General features: G+C 37.0%; 1 protein-coding gene across 10 annotated transcripts in view; it reads right to left on the reverse strand.

Annotated features, from left to right (window-relative positions):
- SGCG (sarcoglycan gamma) overlaps nucleotides 1–18,838 on the reverse strand; it is a 149,725-nt gene that overhangs the window by 110,604 nt on the left and 20,283 nt on the right. For 6 of the 10 annotated variants that reach the window (XM_074816023.1, XM_074816015.1, XM_074816013.1 and 3 more), the window contains exon 2: nucleotides 16,922–17,009. The exons of the other annotated variants lie outside the window; for them this stretch is intronic. The gene's annotated coding sequence lies outside the window, so the exon portion shown is untranslated. The remainder of the gene's footprint in view (nucleotides 1–16,921; nucleotides 17,010–18,838) is intronic. 10 annotated transcript variants of the gene reach the window in all.

The raw sequence follows: 18,838 nt of genomic DNA on the forward strand, positions 1-18,838 counted from the left end.
TAAATCAATGAGTGAGCAAAACAAACATATACAGAATCTATATCCTAAGTTTTATTTAGCAATAATCTAGACAAAAAGGAGTTTTAAATATTTTCATTTTAAGTGATTGATTATGTTCACACGTTCTGATGAATATTCAATGTAAAAGACAAACAGGAATAATGAAGGCTTCAACTGTATAACAAAGTTAACTGAGTTTACATCATCTATTTCAAAATAATTTGTCTTTGTATTTACACATACAAAACAGAACTTTGATCTGCTCAAAACTTTCCCTTACAGTGATGTCCTCAAAGTAAAGCAGTTTTTTAATCTCCATTACACTATAAAATAAAACCTTTTTTTTAATAGAGAACCTGGAAGCAGACAGGTAAAGCAGAATATAAATAGAAGAAACCTTATAAATAAGTAATTTCCTCTCCATTTCTCTTTGTTCAAAGAGAATCCTTGCTCAAAGAGAATCCTTGCTTTAAGACCTGATGTCTGTCCCCTCAGTAATTTTATGAGTTGCAGAAAACTCTGGAGTTTCCTCCAGAATCAAGGAAATTTCCATTTGATCACCTGTGAAATGTGACTTGCAGCTCTGTGGCCTTTGCAGCAATTTTCTCCTCTTGACTGTCCCTCTGAAGCTGCAGGCTCCTATACCCTTGCTGAGTTTCTCTCTACCTTTCTACTCCTTAGTGAACTTGTGCTTTCTGAAATTGTCTTTTCTGGAGTGTTTTTCAACATCCTTAAGCAATGAACAACCTCTGTTTCCATGAGGTCCTACCTAATGCAGTCACTCTTAATGGAACACAGCAAGTAAGAACAAAAAGCCACCATGTTAGGCAACCTGCTATACCCAGCTGAGTTTACATTAGCTTTGTATACAGTAGGATGAATTAGCTAATGGACAAAAGGATACTCTTTTCTTCAATAGTTTGCACAGTATACGCCACATTATAACCAAATTATGTGTTCTCTGAAATCTGAAATCAGACATATTTCCACTGTTACTGAATGAAATAATTTCTTGCAGACAGTGTAGGAAAAGCTTTTATCCAATACTGATTATCTCCTGTGGGTTTTTTTTTGGTAGCAATGGAAAAGCCATGTTCCCAAAGCATTTAACTTTTCTTTTAAAAATATGCTATAAAATAGTGACTGATTAAAGAATTTCAATTTTATAAGTTGCCATTGTAAAACTGTTCTGAAGTAATTACTCTTAATCTTGCAGTCAAATTCATACTACACGCTATGACTCACTAACAGAATGTCAGGGAAAAAAGCTTTAACATTTTAAAACACTAAAAATGGGAGGGAGGGTGAGAAAAGGCACAATAAGAAGTATTTTTAGTGCTATAAAGTTAGGCAGCCTAAAACACATACACATTAGCTACTATTTTGGAAATTAGAGGTATACAGTATTTTGTATACTCCTAGTATACGGTGTTTACATTTTTTACTCTGGAACTGAGTCCCGAGTCCCCCATTTCTAAACTACTAAGGTCAGTTTAGACCTGTACCATACAGGTACAGAGTGAACCCAGCAAAACAGTTCACAGAAAGAATTCTTCACCTTGAAGGCCTGGGCAATCTTTGGTTTACCATATGCAGCTACCTTTAAAAATATATTTTAATTGATGATTTCCTGAGATCACTCCATGGAGACTCTGTACTGAACCATATTTAAGAATGCCAGACAGATGTACTTAATCCAAAGCCACTTTTCTGGATCAAGATGATTGTCCTCATCAGGCAGACAATGGAAGCTCAGCATTTAGCTGAGATCCTCAGGAGCTTTTACCCCTTCTGATGTTCTAGGAAGACAAAAAGAAGGCCAATGGAAAGGAAGCAGAAAAGGACAAACAACTTTTCTCACCAACCACTACAATAAAATAGCAATTTGTGTCCAACCTTCTGTGGAAGAAACTCAAACAGCCTTTAGAGAGCAAGAGTAGAAGTACACAGCAAATAATTTTTAAGAATCTGGTTTGAAGTTCTGAACTTGTATCAAAGTAGAGTCTTGCTACCAAAGGTTAAGTCACAGCCCATGATCCATTTTTGAGCTGCCAATCACTACAAAGACTGTAAAAATAATAATTATTAATGTTAATAATATATCCCAACAATCTGTTGGCCCTACTGAGATTTTAGCTTTGCCAAAATGCAAGCAGAAAAATTAGGCACATGAGAAGTGTATTTAATTAGGAACTTGTCATCTGGCAAAAGCAAGTAAATTGTAAGTGTAGTCTTTTAATATGGGAGAAGCTATAATCAAGCGGTGAATAGACCATAAGCTATTTATTGTTTGACTGAAATGTATAAATTGGGTATGGGCATAGTGTAATTATCTAGTATTTTGAAGGGTTATGCACAAGGCTGATCTGTTGAGCAACCACAGCAAGCAGAGTAACCATAGTAAAACCATTGACTTAAAAGTGACATATATAAATCAACAATTTTGGCAGTGTTAAGAATCTGACACTGCCTTATTAAGCAAAGTTAGAATATACTTTGAAAATAGATAGCTGAATTAGATTAAACAAAAAATAAAAGCCTGTCTAACATTCTTTCTGGAGTGCTGTCTGTAGCAATGTTTATTATAACTGGGCATCTCATTTTGACAGGCTGTTTTGAAAAAAATAAACAAAAACCAAGTACAGAAACAGATGACAAAATGAAGTAGGCTCTACTCAGCTGCTCCTACTGTGCAAAATAGGAGACAATTGGTTTGATTTTAGTAATAAACATCATCAGCAAATGCATAAATTTCTCCTTTAGTGAATTTGTGATTCGTAATAGTTTCAGACTTGCTAGTCAAGTAACAGAAGTTAGGGTTAAAAGTCCTTTTCCCTGCTATTTAGTCAAAACATTTTACTTTACATCGTTACTCCTCACACTTAGTTGGCTCTGCATCAGCTAAAGTGAGAACAGCTGCATCCTACTTCATATGATCATCTCGTTTACTGTCTGAATAACTATACTAAGCCTATGCAGGCTGCTTCATTTTCAGCCGTGCAGTCTAACACCCAGTCCATCAGCTGTTAGCAAACAGCTGCAGTACCAAACATAAAGCCAAGTCACAGACCAGTCCCTCCAGCAGGAAACAACTTCCAGAAATTCACTGACCATTTCCCAAGATAAAGGTGTCTGACAGCCTCTGACCTACTCTGTTACATTTTTTTAAACCCTTAGAGCAGATAAGCACCAAATTCAGTGTAAAAATGTGTTCTCTTGATCAGCTACTTCCAAAACAGAATGGACCCTTTTATTGGCAGTATCATTACCTGCATACCCAGTTTAACCATGACATATACCTGTCTGTACTGTTTGCATCATTTTCTAAGGAAGGATCCTTGATGTTTCCTGGAACATTGATAGGAAGAGGCCTTAAAGGATGACCAGTAACATACAAGTAGTCAGTGCCAAGCCTTTCAGATTTTCAGAATGTGCACATATCTTTGGAGCTCTTTTTCCTGAATTGTGGTTGTTAGAATTTATAATTAACTGATTTTACCTGCCTCATAGGATCCTTAAAATTGATTGTGGGCTTGGCAAAAACATCAATACCAGACCACTTAATTTTTATATTCTCAAACAAGCTCTAGTAGATACTTAATGTACTTCTCTTTCCTGATTAACTGTGCTTGATGTGCTTGGATTTTAAGCTTCTCTGAAGTCAAGGACATATTGGTTTACTATCAATAGCTAGTAGTTCTTATTTCTTACACAATTTAATACTCCTTGGCTGCCTTCTATATAATAGACCCAAAAGAATAAGAAAATCAATTAAGTTGCATTTTAAAAACAGACATATAGCCTGATACATATCTGGGTGCATGTGACAACATACAGAAATATCTCACAAAATTCCCCCACAAGTCTCTACTGGTTGTCACAGGACAGAGCAAAAAAAAAAAAAAAGGATGGTGTGTTTTTAGGTTACTGAAATATTTCAGGAAGAAAAGTTCTGGCTGAAACTATATTCAGGTTTTCTCCAGAGAATGGTACAGGAAGAAAAGCAGTATTTTTGATCCTTGTGTTTTCCTTAAATTTTTAAGACTGAATCAAGGAGGGATTGACACTTCCACACCCAGGGCTAGAAGAGAAGTTGTCTCCAGTCGTACTAATTTTCATGATGGAGTCCCTGAATACGTCATTAGTTGAGGACTGGGAAGTCAGGAAAGACAGAAACTGAGTGTTCCATTTGTGATATTCAGCATCCTGCAGCATATAGGAATATTCTTCCTGCAGCAACATGGTTGGCCAAGTGACTGCAAAAAAGTGAAGACAACGAATCATCTTCAGGCTACATATTCAGAAACTGTTTGGAAGGAGTTGAATGAATATGTGTTTGGACTGTTGCTGGGTAGGTTGTTCAATCCTTGGGGCAGATTGTAATGACGCTTCATGTGAAGGCCATACATCAAGAACAGGACAAGAGCAGGTGGTAAAGTACTGTAGGAGTTTGACCTTATTCTGAGATCAACTCATGGAGGTAATCTCACTGCCATAAGAGACAGGCCCCAAACAAAGAAGGAGCATTCTGACGCTGCTGTTGTAATAGCCAGTCTGCTATAGGCAGATACCATTTCTGCTCTTGATGCTTAACATGGAAGTTACAGGCTAAGGAGAATGGCCTTTAAGATTTGAAAGACTACCTCTGTGAGCAATCGAACATTTTCCAGTAACACATACCCCAAGATTAGTACACCCGTTTAATCATACAATGTAACCTCTACAGGAGAGGCCAATAGATAAAAAGAGATTCTTCTGCATTTAATTGTATCTCTTTGCTCAAGCAGCACTTTATATCCTCACATATTGTAAGGAACTTGTACCCTTCCCTTGTCTTTCACTGCAAGAGAATAGATTTAATACACCTCTCATTGCCAGTCAGTGGTTCTATGGTGAGTACCAGCTGTCTTCTCTTAATGAAACTGGTGGTGGTGATGGTGATGGTGTTTGTTCTCTGATGTTCAAATAATCTGAAATTACTGTATGGGCAGTCTTGGGTAGATACTTGGTTAATTCTCAAACCATGGCTTAGAATGGACAAATGATATAAGGATCTCTATATTACATCTGTGTATTTTAATCAAACAGACACAGATTGGGATACAAAGATATATTTGAAATGGTCTACACTAAGCATTATATGTAGGCATTGTGATATGGACTTTAAAGAAATATGCAAGCAGTTTCTGATTAGCTAGGCTATATTCCCTTTGCTTCAATAAAAAGAATGAAATAAAGAAAACGTCTGTTTTATGTGAATACCCTCTAAAATTTGAAATATTCTGTCAGATTTTTCTAAATAACACCAACAAGTCTGTCTATCCCTACTGCACGTTGGTACTTTACACTCTAGGCTTGACAAAACAACACAGATCACACGCCTTAAATTCTAAACAGTTTTAGCATTCATAGATGCATTAAATAAATTTAAAACTAGAAGTTTTAGTTATACTGTGTTACTCCAAATTACTCCAGTGACAAAATTGGTTTCTCAAGCCACAGTCTTGCAGAGATACATATATGAATTAGATTATAATTTGTACTTCCTAGACTGCAGTGGGATCACTGGCAAACAAAAGTGCAAGCATAAATTTAAATTTTCACATAACTGCAGTCCATTTAATTGTTTGGTCCATATATGGCAAGATAATTTTCGAAAAGATACACTAAATATGTTAGTATGATTTCATCAATTACATCAGTGGGTTTTGTTTGTTTTGTACTATTATTTCTACTTGTGGCATATTCTTAACGTAATCCTATACCACAGATAGCTTGCTTTATTTTCAAGCAATCATTCACATTTGGAACAATGATTTGCATATGGTCTATACATTCTCAAAATAGCTCCACTTTAAATCTTCGTTTTATACTAGTAAAGATAAGCAGGTAATTTGCATTCGTTAATTATTTTATGGTTTACCAAAAAATATGGAGGAAATATGTCAGTGTAGTTCATACTTACTTACAGCATGAGTGTTATAAACCCATTTATAATAAAAAAATCCACACAATTAACAGAAAATATTTGGGCTATATAAATTTTTAAATGGCATATTAAGAAAATAAATATGACAAGCAAAGACAGATTCATAATCCCCCTTCCATGGATAGTAAACAGTAAAATTAACATGCTTACTTATATTCCTCTATGAAAAATATAACAACCTTAAAATAATTGTTTCAAATGCTTACTGGAAATGCCACATAAAATCAACTGCTTGTTCTGTGTAGGCCCAAGGAATAGATCCAGAGGAAGGCAAAGGATCCAATTAGCAAGATCAGATAAAAAATAGCAAGACAAACAGAGGGACAGATATGGCAGCTAATAGTGTGTCAATTTCTTATGAACTAAAGTTCAAAAAAAAACCCCCTTATACTTATTTTTCATTCCCAAAACATAACTAAGCATAAATGAACTGTATTGAGTTTTTTTTGTCTTACTGAAACAGTAATTTTCAATTATCAACACAGTGAAGGTTCTATGTCACTCCTTCAGAACCAATACTCATTTCAAACTTTGAGACGTGTATTTAATGTGTTTGGTGCAGAAGGAGCACTACTGATAACTGGCTACCTCTGAAGGATGCTTCCTTTTATTCAGCAGATTGTAACGCAGCATCTGTAACAATGTAAAGTAATAGCAAATCTCACACCTCATTCCTAAACTAATCCCATGCAATTAATTACAGTTCTTGGTTTCAACAGCTTTAGTAATGATCCATAAATATCCTTGTGAGAAAACATTCAATGTTTTGTGTAAGTTCTTCAGGGAGTTGAGTCCATCTCAGTTACCACAGACATGGTGACCTGCCTTTGGAGATACCTATAACTTTTATTATAGATGGATGTCTTAGTCATCTTGTTTCTTTTTAGCCATTGTGAAACTAACATTCAATCTTAAGAGAAAAGACAGAGATTGAATTTAAGGTAGAATGTTTGCAGGCATTAGTGTTTTGCTGATTAGGGATATCAATTAAACTCAGACACCAGAGTGAAAAGAGCAGGTGTATTTTACTAGAAATAACTAACTAATGTAACAGAATAATACAGAAAACATACAGTAAGAAAAGACAGAATAGTGCACTTAAACAAATAGGAAAATACAGGGTAATGCATCAAATCATTACTACCTGAGAGAGAGAATAGTGATTAAGAAAGATACATCACCACTTGCATACTTCACCATCATCCAGACCCGCAGTCGCTGGGGAGCCCCAGTTGCAGTGAGGATTTGGAGAGCCTGTCCCGGCAAGTGGGAAATCCTATGCGGCGCATCCACCCATAGGTGAGGCTTCCAAAGTCGCTGTGAGCGGGTCCAGCCTTATATACCTAAAAATCAGTAAGCCAGAATAGCTGGCACCTTTGTTTTAAGCAGAAATATCTGGTTTCCATCTCACATTAGGTTCCCCCAGAGCCTGGCCAGGGCTCAAGGGAGAAGCTAAGGGAGTTTCCCTGCTTATCTAGTTGATTTATGAGCAAGGTCACACACCACGTCACAGGGCCAGACAACTGTCTCTGTGGCCCTGTTACCTTGCTCACACACACAAAGAAGGATACATTCAAGATAAACATGTTTTATGATGTTTAAGCTACATCTTCTATGTATATTTCACTGATGACTCCACACTGAGTTAGCAGTTTTGGTTCAGGGCCTGTTGCTCAGGTTTCAATACTTCCACCTTTTACCTCAGAATAGGTGGTTTGCTATAATTTAGTATAATACCTATTAGCACAATGGTTATCAGTTATAAAATATACAGGATTCATCTATAGGTCAACTCTGGCTTGGGCATATTGTCCAAGCCTTAGCACTTCAACTAGAAAATCCTGATTTCTACAGAACTGTTAAGATAATTCTTATCACAAATAACTCTAATAATAAAAATGTAAAATACAATTTTGTGAGTGAAATTACCAAAAGTCTGCCTGGTGCATTTGTGTTAGTCTGGGCTAAAAATCAGAAACAATAATATTTTTTGCAAATTATGTAAAAATCTCAATGTTTCACTTAATAAATTAAGTAATAATTAAAAGGAGGACTATATTGATTTTATAAGGAAGGAAGCTTATGGAGCCACTGAAAATTTACACTAAAAAAGTCTCCAAAAGTATGTTTTACAAATTAGCATGCTTTGAAAAATTTACAGACTTGAAAAGCAAAGCTAAAAAATTTCATAAATTACTCAAGCTATAGCAATGCAGAGAATTTGGCTGCTATAGACCATTTGCCGCATGCTTTCCATTTTCTTGATGAAAATGTGAAAGCAGAAAAGGACTTTATGACTGTAAGGCAGTCACAGAATCTCACACCAACAGCCCTAAAGAAACAGAAAGGGCCCAAACAGAGAAAACTGTGGACGTACCAGGTCTTATGCCTGGAAAGAGGAACTACAATCAACCTATAAAGTAGAAGCAGTAACGTAAGTCCCAGACAAGTTTAGGGCAAAAAATGAAGTCCTGGTGTACCACATCAATCCTCTTGCCAGAGTTCTCTCACTGCCTTAACAGCTACTCAGTATTCGGATAGAATCTAGGTCTCAATACAGGAACAATTAAAGAAACACCAGGACCCTGCATAGCTACTTTTTTTTTTTTTTTTTTTTTAAATAACTGAAAAACAAGCAGTCTCCATAGAAAGATATTTAAGTTCTTAGAAAAGCTTTTTTGAAAAGTGAGTTCATTGAAGATTCCCAAATTGTAAATAGAATATTATCTTCCACTGTCTATAAACTAAATTTTACTCTCCACATTAAAACCTGACTTGATGAGTAGCTATTGAACTCCATTTGAGATAAAATTTGCTCATATTTACTTTTCAACTGCTTCAACTAATTTACAAAAATATGCCAAAAATGTAGCATAAAACCAAAATATCCACTATCTACCATGCATCTGTCAGTAAAGTAGATCATTTTACAGCTTTTTATCATGGGGCTTAACTCAAGACACAAAAATACTCTTTTCATCAAGCTCCTGTCTGTGAAACTCTAATTCAGCATTACATATGGGAATTCTCCTATCAGCATTCAGAAACACAGCACATTGTAGCTAGGAAAAATAATTATCTCCACTACTTTTTTTACCCTCATCCAACATCCTCCATAGCTCCTCAACTGAAAGGGCTGTTATATCTCCAATCCATTCTTTACCCTGAGCTTGCTTATTTGCATTTTTGAAGCTTCTTGTGATTGTAGTTTTCAAAACCAAGGGGGAATATTCTCCTTTCCAGTAATGGTGTTCCTTCCTTGGATAATTCACAAGTGCATTTTAACAAAGGGTGTATTTATCTTAACCACAAAAGACTGAAGTCTTCCCTTGCAGGGTCCACAGCAGAAACGCTCTAATCCCTGACACACTAACATTGCGTAAAACAGAACATACCCACTGCCATTTTTGTACTACTGTCACCTTCAGTCAGTTGCTTTCAGATACAGAGACATATGTAAAGACTTGCCTTTTCTATCTAATATATGTAAAGACTAGAAACCACTTTCTTTGAGAGGCTCACGTAAGTATTCTAACAACAGCTGATGGCACGTGCTACCCAACCAATGGTCGTTTGAAAAGTTTCATTATAGAAGTGACTGTAGACTTTGGGAATGGCACAGTGCTTGATTCATGACTTTATGGCAAGGTGTCTGAGGTGAGATGTTAAAGAACACAGATACTGAGGTCACTCAAGTACTGGTAAAATGTCAGTATCCTAACAGGTCCAAACACAGCAAAGTATGTTAGGACAAATTGCTACACTGAAACAACAGAACGCACTTCCCACAGTGGAAATGAAGTCTGGGAAACTTTCTGTAAAGCTTACACATGCAAAGGTAAATTGAGAACACCTTTTTGATGTTGAGTATTTAACAATACAGAGCTAGCTTGAGAAGCATAAGGCCAACAAAGAACAGCAGGAGGTGAATCTCCAAGATTGGCAACTGGCAATTTAACAGCACTTTGATGCAATGAAGAAAACATCAAGGAAACATACTGAAGGACTCTGTCTTTCAGAAGGACATGGCAGTTGAACTAGGTAATAGTTGAAGGTCCCTTCCAACTGAACCATTCTGTTCTATTCTATTCTAACATACCTCACATTTCTGTAACCTGGATTTCATTCGCCACTCTACTGTCCCATCACTCAGCATCTGAAGGTCCTTCTGAAATTATTCAATTGATCCCAATTCTTCTTTTGAATTATCAGACCTCCAAATCCCTGCACAGCCCTTTTCCCAGATTGGTAGTATCCATGATATCCCAGGTTTGTACTATTCTATGATAGTACAAGTCATGTGCATTGTGCAAGACCTGACTTATGTGAACAGGTCTCACCACAGACTATTGCAGATCTCCAAATACAATGGTCCTCCACTGCAAAAATTTAGCATCTATTCCTACTGTCTGTTTTTTAAGGTTTAGCAATCTGTTCATCCTTTCAGTACCCTTCTACTTGTGCCATGGCTGCTTAGTTTCTTAAACTTCTGGTTAGGGAATCTCTTGAAAGCTTTCTGGAAATCTGAGGAACATATAATCAACAAGATCATTTTTACTGATGTAATTTTCCATGTGCAGGGACACATGATGTCACACATCTAGAATGAAGTTTAAACTGGAATTGCTCAAAAGGCTGATTTAAATTTTGAAAGCAAAAATATCTAGCCAGATTCCAAGTCAAAAGCATACAATCACCTGCTTTATCCGGTTCTTTTCATGTCTGCTTTGCCTTCATGACATATACTTCAGAAACTTAAGAATTTATCTCATTTTTTACTTCTCAGGGTACAACAAAAAAAATCAATGTCAAAAAGCTGCACCTAGAACTTTCAGATGCATCAAAGAACAGAAATTACACATGACAATGCTAAAGACTGACAGAATGCAAAGAAGCTTTTATTTTAGCATCCAATTTTCTGAGAATTAAAGAACAAGTATCAAAGTGGTAGCAGTATTAAAATGAGGGTTGAAAACTGTCAAATTTTGATAGGAAGATTATTTTTAAAGTGTTAGGAACTAGTCAGACATTCCTAAGTCAAATGAGAGCAAATTAACAGTTTAATTGTTCAGGTTTACATGGGATGGGTACACACTAAAATACAAAGAGAAAAGTCTTTAAAAAGAGGCAGCTTATAGTTTACAGAAAGGCAGAAGAGGCTATTATACCAAACAAAATTCCATAGAACTGAAATAGCTTCTACTGTAATTAGAATTATTAATGTAAAGGAACATGATACTTTATTCAGGTGGAATTAATTTCATGAGCCAGTGCAAGGAATTCTGAAATCTACTTTGGCAACCTATGCATGGTGATTTAGGCACTCATCATTCTTTTATCAAACAACCTTGTGGATGATCTGTATGGCTTTAGACTCTGGAGATAAAAGACTACAACTATCCAAACATCTAGATTGTGTATTACAACTTCGTTTCAAGGGAAAACAAATGACAGACAAAAGAGAGAAAAAACTACAGCTTTATGAGGGTTCTGGGTAGTTCTATTGAATATGAAAGTACTCTCAGAATTATTTAAAAGTCCTGATAGAGAAAAATTGAAGGAAACTAAAAAGATGTATTTCAAGATGTAAAACAGTCTCTAAACATTCCTGCAAAGAGAGACCGTTTTTATCAGGGAAATATATCCGGTAGTTAAAGATGTAGGTTCTTATACATTTTAACAAATCTTTCCTATCTTTCAGTGTATTTTTTTTCTTATGACGCTTTTTTACCTACTGTTCAGAATTTTCTTGTACATATGATTACAGAAATACTACTCACATGTATATTTCTTTGAAATGGGATGCTTTACTCACATTCACACTGTGTGCACACTTACTGTGTGTAGGTGTCTGCATACAGATGCGGGTGAAGTAGCATTTCATCTGGATGCCATCTGCATCAGCAGAAATATGCATCACCTTATGTCATGAAATGCAAAAAAAAAAAAAGAAGTAGGAAGAATTCTGAAGGAGCATTAAAGGAAGGCTAGTGAATGTGCATTTAAGCAATACATACATATAGAGGAACTTCCTTAATTTCTTTCTTTTAGATACTTTCTATATGTACAATCATAATGTGAGGAAGCTCACAAAGCTCTGCCATAGTAAGTGGAGTTGATTTTAAAACCCTCTGAGGAAATGTGCTCTGCCAACCACATGCAGCATCAGTCCTGCATGCCTTTGCAATAACGAACTGGTTACTAAAAATGTGAATGGAATTAACAATAGCCATTCTACAAATACTTAGGGTTAGTAACTTTTTTACCAGTTCCACTGATGTGGTTTGAACACAGCATAGACTCAAACGGTCAGAACCACTTGGGAACCTTTTAATCAGTTGGACAGTCTCTGAACATCTCTGAGGGTGATGCCCTTTTGATTTTCTGGTAACAGAAACTGCTGTGGAAAATCATCAGAAGGGTCACATAATCCTAATCCTACCCTCCTTTTTTTGGTAAAAGGCAGACAAATACTGCATGAGGAACTGTTTTTCCACCTCACCCCCAAAAAATCCCCAACCAACCAAATCCATAAAAAACCCAAACCCATGAGGTCTGGGTGAGAAAACAGATGTATTAACATCATGATTCCAATTCCATCCTGGAATTCCAATGCAGCTTTGGAACTCTGAAAGGATCCTGAGAAAATCCTGCCCTGGAAAAACTACTGAATACAAAGGATGAGGCATAAGAGAGCTTACATACCTCTAACTCATTCTGACACAGATGATAACTGTAGTTAAAACATAAGCCTGTGACACCTAGAAATTTGAAGTGTTATAATCAGGCTATAATCATTATTAGTTTGTCTTGAACCCAAATGTGGACACTACTGTAAACAAAAGTGTAAAGTAAGTGTACTGCAAAAAGTGTACTAAGATACTGTAATCAAAACCAGTATGCAGGTACTCTGCAACACTGTGATGACACAGCCGGATACAATGTGTAAACATTTTATGTAAATATGTGAGCAACACGACTGCCAAAGGGACAACTGAACATATGTGTAGATGCAGTAGGCCTCCAAGTAACAAAAAATTGCCAAAGAACAAAATAAGCACACAGGCAGAACATTCTGTCAAATAAACAAGAACAACTGAAAGAAAAAATGAAAGACAAGAAGACAAAAGAAAAAGAAAATAAGCAATATCAGGAGATACTGGGGAGAGAAGAAAGATGACAAAAATATGAAGAGGAAACACAGAAGAAAAGACAAGCCTGCTTCAGCTCTGACTTCTCTCATTAAAGGGCCCTCAAATCTGATCACCTTGAACTCAATGACTGAAAGGAAAGACCATAGTCATCAGTGCTAATTGTATGGCACCATCCCTGTGGTTTTATGTATTCACAGTTAACCTGGTATATGATTGTTAAAGACTCATATTTTCCTATATGTCGTGATAATGATGTTAAGTACTAACAATTAGCACAAACTGTGTTGTTAATGAATTAATTTGGCAAAGTTGTTTTAAAATTTAAATCTGGAGTGGTTTGTCAGTCTTCTAAACACTCCCATTACAGCAATCTGCCATTCCCTAATTTTATATATGCGTGTATGTACATACATCTACGCATATATATACACAAACGTATGTATATCCATGATTATACATATATACCCATTCAGGTACAACAGTAAGGACAACATATTCTCAGAGTGGAGGAATTAGTAAGTGTGAACCTTAAGTACTCTTAACCAAGTTTCAGCTGGACATGGGATTCCTGATAGGCAGAAAAATTTAAGCAGTTGTTGACATAACTGTAGCTATAGTATCACTCTGTTCACCCATTTTCTGATTTACAAGGCTTCCAGAGCTCATGAAGGAGGTCCTGAATGCATGGGGTTACCAAATATTAAACTAGATTTGCCATTCACCACAATTCCATAAGCCATGTAATTCACAGCAAATCAAGCTCAGCTTTTGCAAAAACTGACATCTGCTGCTTCAAAAAATGATGGAGAAATTGCAGAGAGAAAATGAAGCAACACTGAAAGGAGGTCAACAGACTATCTTTCCATCACAGACTGTGGTAGTCTGTCTCTTTATATAACTTTACAGGTGCAAAGAGATTAAGCTACCATCATGGAATAGCCAAAGACCTACTGATAAAATGTTCATACACAAATAGTTGGTGAAGGTGGGTTGATGATAAGTGGGTATACTGGTTTTGCTTGGGATGGAGTTAATTTTCTTCATATGGTGTTGTGTTTTGGATTTGAAACCAAAACAGTGGTTTGGTCTGTGTTTCAGCTATTGCTGAACAGTGCCATGGCCCTCTCTGTTTCTCACACTGCCTAGCCAGTGAGTGGGCTGCGGGTGCACAGAAACTGAGTGAGGACACAGCCAGGACAGCTGACTCCAACTGATCAAAGGGATATTCCACACTATGTGATGTTGTGCTCGGGAATAACAGCTTGGGGAAAGGAGGATAGGAGGGGGCACACAGAACACATGATGAAGCCCTGCTTTTCTGGAAATGACTAAACATCCACCTGTCAATGAGAAGTAGTGAATGAATTCCTTATTTTGCTTTGCTTGTGCACACAGCTTTTGCTTTACCTATCTATTAAACTGTCTTTATCTCAACTCACAAATTTTCCCACTTTCACCCTTCTGATTCTCTTCCCCACCCCACTGGGGAGAAGGAGTGAGCAACTGTGTGGTGCTTAGCTGCCTACTGGGGCTAACCCATAATGGTGGGAAACAGGAATTCCTGGATGTGATAGCTCTCTGGACTATTTAAGGAGACATGGTTTTCTTTTTAGAAACCACAGGAGTACCTATCTGTCCTGTACATGCTCTGCCTTGTGGCTAGCAGCGTTGCTCTTCCAGTAGATACTGAGGTAGTTAAGTTCCCCATGAGTAACAGGTGGCTTCCTCCAGCTGTTTAAACTATGTAGAAATAGAAAATAATACTCATATATATTTCGAGGTATTGTAATAATTTGTCCAATATTAGGATTGCAAGAATACATTACTTATCTTTACATCATTAATTGTCTACTATACTACAGCTGTTAATTCTGAATTGTCAGGCAAATAAGACAGTATTTTATATCCACAGATGTGAAAATACATAACAAGTTAGCAATGGCCAGAACTTCACAATACAAGAGTATCCGAGTGAGAAGAAAGAAGGATAAGAGGGAAAGACATGTAAGCTGGCTGAAAGCCAGCCATGAAACCTCAAGAAACATCTAACATTTCTATGCTCTGCTAACTTTCCCAGAGTCAGTCTCCTCTCCAGGCATGATCTGGTTCAGGAACTGACCGGTTCACACCACTGGCACCCTGGCATTGTAGGACAGGGTGAAGGACTTTTCTGTTAAGCAAAGAGGAATGGCACTCTGTTGCTGATCTCAAGGGCCTAATCTGTTTTCCAAAAGACATCTAAACCAGCACATTTTGATTTACTCAAGGTAGACTACAAAAATACAAGTGCCTCCCATGCAGCAGACACAAACTAGTTCTTTCCATCTCTTTTCTTTCTTCACCTGCAGACTTTCAGGAAAAAAAAAAAACGCACCTAAAACTGACTTCTGCCATCACTCTCAGGATCACAGATGGTCATTTACCACCAGCTGGCATGCAGTCCTAGTCAAAACAATGTCCAAGTTATCTTATTTATATATGTGATCTGCAATGGAACGGCTCCAGCCTACATGTCCACATAGAAAACTGAAGCATTTGTTCTTTCACTGTGTGTGCTTCAAGATGCCAAGCCTGGGAAACAGAGTCCAGCTACTCAGGCCTGATATCATTGTTTGATATCACTGCCTCCACCAACTCTGATCACATTTCAGACCATGGCTCACCAGTCTCATCCAATCTCTATCTGCTAATCCATCTAGCAGGAAGATACTTGGCAAATGACTTTAGACTGAATTACAGTTCAACGTCCAGGGGATGTTAGAAAATTTACTGACTAAAGGAGGATTCTTTGACCAAACTCCAGGCAAGAAGGAAGAAAAGGACTGGGCCCAACTTCCTTCACTGTTTTCATAGGAACTTCCTGGAGTATGAAACTGGTGAAAACACACCACAGTACAGTATTATTTCAGAGCAAAGAGTAGGCACATCAAATGCAATGATGCCTCTAGACAGTCCATATGCTAAAAATTTAGCCAGATGGAAAAAGGAAGGTGGACAAGTTCCTCAAAGAGAAATCTGTCTAAAACTCACATCCAGCTCTGATAATTCTCGAAATATGCGTAGAGTGCAGGAAAATATTCTGGGTAATATCACTAAAAGCTAGACATTTTCTGTCCTTATATTCTTGCCTAGGCACTTGTTGTGAGCCACCGTCAAAGACAGACTACTAGGCAAGATGGACCTGTGGTATTTCCAAAATTTGTCATAAATACAGCACTGGAGATCCTAGCACCCCACTCACCTCTCTGAGTCCTCTGTTTTACGTTAAGGTGAGCAAAGGCATAATTAATTTCTACCTGCAAGAGTTCAAGAGTGAGCTGTTGCCCCCGTACTGGCTTCAGCTATCAAGGAATAGCTGTGACCTCTAGCAGGGAGCCTGGCATGAGTGGCACCCATCACAATGTAGACTAGCACTCTGAGACTGATACAGATGACATCTCAGGAACGGCAAAGAATGCTAACCTGTCTATGCTGGAAGGTATCCAAATCACTAAAAGAAGTCCTACCTATACAGTGTACCTTCAGCTGATAGAACCAGTTAGGGAACTCACAAGTCTCCCTTGGCAGTCCACAAATCTCTGTAGAGAACTATGCACTGTGATTGCTACAGTTATAAACATTATGTAGAGAAACCATATAAACAGACCCCATCTATTACCCCAAGACAAATGGGAACTCCCCTTGAATATGTCCCCTATAAGCTAGGTTGTTTTCAATATGGATGATTTGTGGATATATATACTAAAATTGACTATGAAAAGACTCATATTTGACTCACTTAGGCTGAAGTCATTCCTCAGGTACAAGCAGGGGATTGGCACACTCCAAAGAAAAGTATCATTCTTCTATTCAATAGGAACAGGTGCCTAGAAAATGGAAAAGCACGTGTCACATATCCTAGGCTTCTACACAGAAAAATTCTAGACCCAATCCTGATCTCACCTCAATAGGACAACCTAGTTCAATTTTCTCAACCAACATTCTGTGCAGTGAGGGATGACACTTGATGAAAGCAAGCAGGCAAAGAGAATCATCCTTGGCAAGACAGCTGTTTCCTCCAAACTTTGCAGTACAACATGATCACAGATGCCAAACTACAACATTTCATGTTAGCTCATGTGGCTGTATCCCATCAAACAAGGTAACCCTAAATAAACACTCTGGGATCACAGATTCACCAATGATGACAGTTACAGCAACATCATGTCTAGGCAATTACTGAAAACCAATGGCTTGTATAAACATAACAATGCCAGCACGCAGCATTCAAGAAGTAAGCAGTTCAAGAACAAAGAAGCCTGTGTTGTGAAAGTCCAAAGTAGCCACTACACCATGGTATGCTCTTGCTTATAACCAGCGGGGGTGCAAATTACCTCTCTAAAGAGTCTCAGGCTTGAGAAGAATGGACATGAGCTAGTCCCTACTAATTGTCTCAAGGAACAGGTGTAGTCAGTGGACATATTTCTCTCTGAAGTCTTTTTCTGATTATACTACAATGTTACATTCCCTGTTACTTATTCTCAGTTATATCTACATCTTTTATTCTTTATTGCACAATGATCCAGCATGAACAAACCGGCTTGACAGTGAATCTATCTAACATTAATCTACAGGCTAGCTGTTAGAGCATTCTCCTGGAAGATGAAGTAGTACACTCCAACAGATAGTAACTTTCTGAATTTGGTTTCCCACTTCCCTGTCCCTTTCTCTAGCCTATGATCAAAAAAGTGGATAGCTCATCAACTCTATCTTTTTCCAAGTTATATTAAATAAAATTCAGTACTCTCTAATGTAGTATCACTCCTTTAATTCTGTTCTGGGGAAAGAATTTTGAACTTCTAAAATTTATAGCCACTGCACTATGTATATCTATTCTACATTAACCATATGTGCATTGTACACCAAGCCATAAGTTATTTTAAAGACCTTTTGAACTATGCACATTAGATCATATTTAGCACAGGCAAATACCTCCCAAAATATTCCCAGTGCTCTTGAGAAAAGGGATACCTTGCTAGTCATTGTGGAAACGTAAGCCCTCATTATGAGACTCTATTTCATTTTGTACATGTTGTAAGTTTGTATACAAAAAGTTCAGTGTTACACACAGTATTTCCTTTCTTATAACCTAATAAGAATTAGATTATATTTAGCTTGTTTTTATTTAGCTTGCAGCAGGTATAAATTGTAATTCTTTACAGTACTCATATTTAAAACTTTCAAGAACTTTAAGAAACATAGCCCATAAATACAACTTAAATTCTTAACATAAAACACGTGCCAAAACACAACAAAATGAAGACATTTACATTCATTTGGTTGTGACCCCTAATTTTTAAGGATGACAACTTGGGCACGTGATGTATTTGCAAAGATCACGTATTCCCCTCAGAAGGACACCTTCCATAGCATTTAACCTGTTCTTGACATCTGCTAATGTTTATTATATCCATTACTACCTGTGTATGTATCCTGTAGCAAATTTTTCACATAATACTTTAAACAGGTGTGATATATTTAAAGAATATCAATATTCCAAGCATTTAATATTTACAAATATATAAGAATTGTTACAAGACTGGATGGGATAGAGTTAATTTTCTTCCTAGTAGCTGGTACAGTGACGTGTTTTGGGTTTAGGATGAGAATAATGTTGGTAATACACCGATGTTTTAGTTGGTACTAAACAGTGCTT

Source organism: Strix aluco, chromosome 2 (assembly GCF_031877795.1).
Source record: "Strix aluco isolate bStrAlu1 chromosome 2, bStrAlu1.hap1, whole genome shotgun sequence".
NCBI lineage: Eukaryota > Metazoa > Chordata > Aves > Strigiformes > Strigidae > Strix > Strix aluco.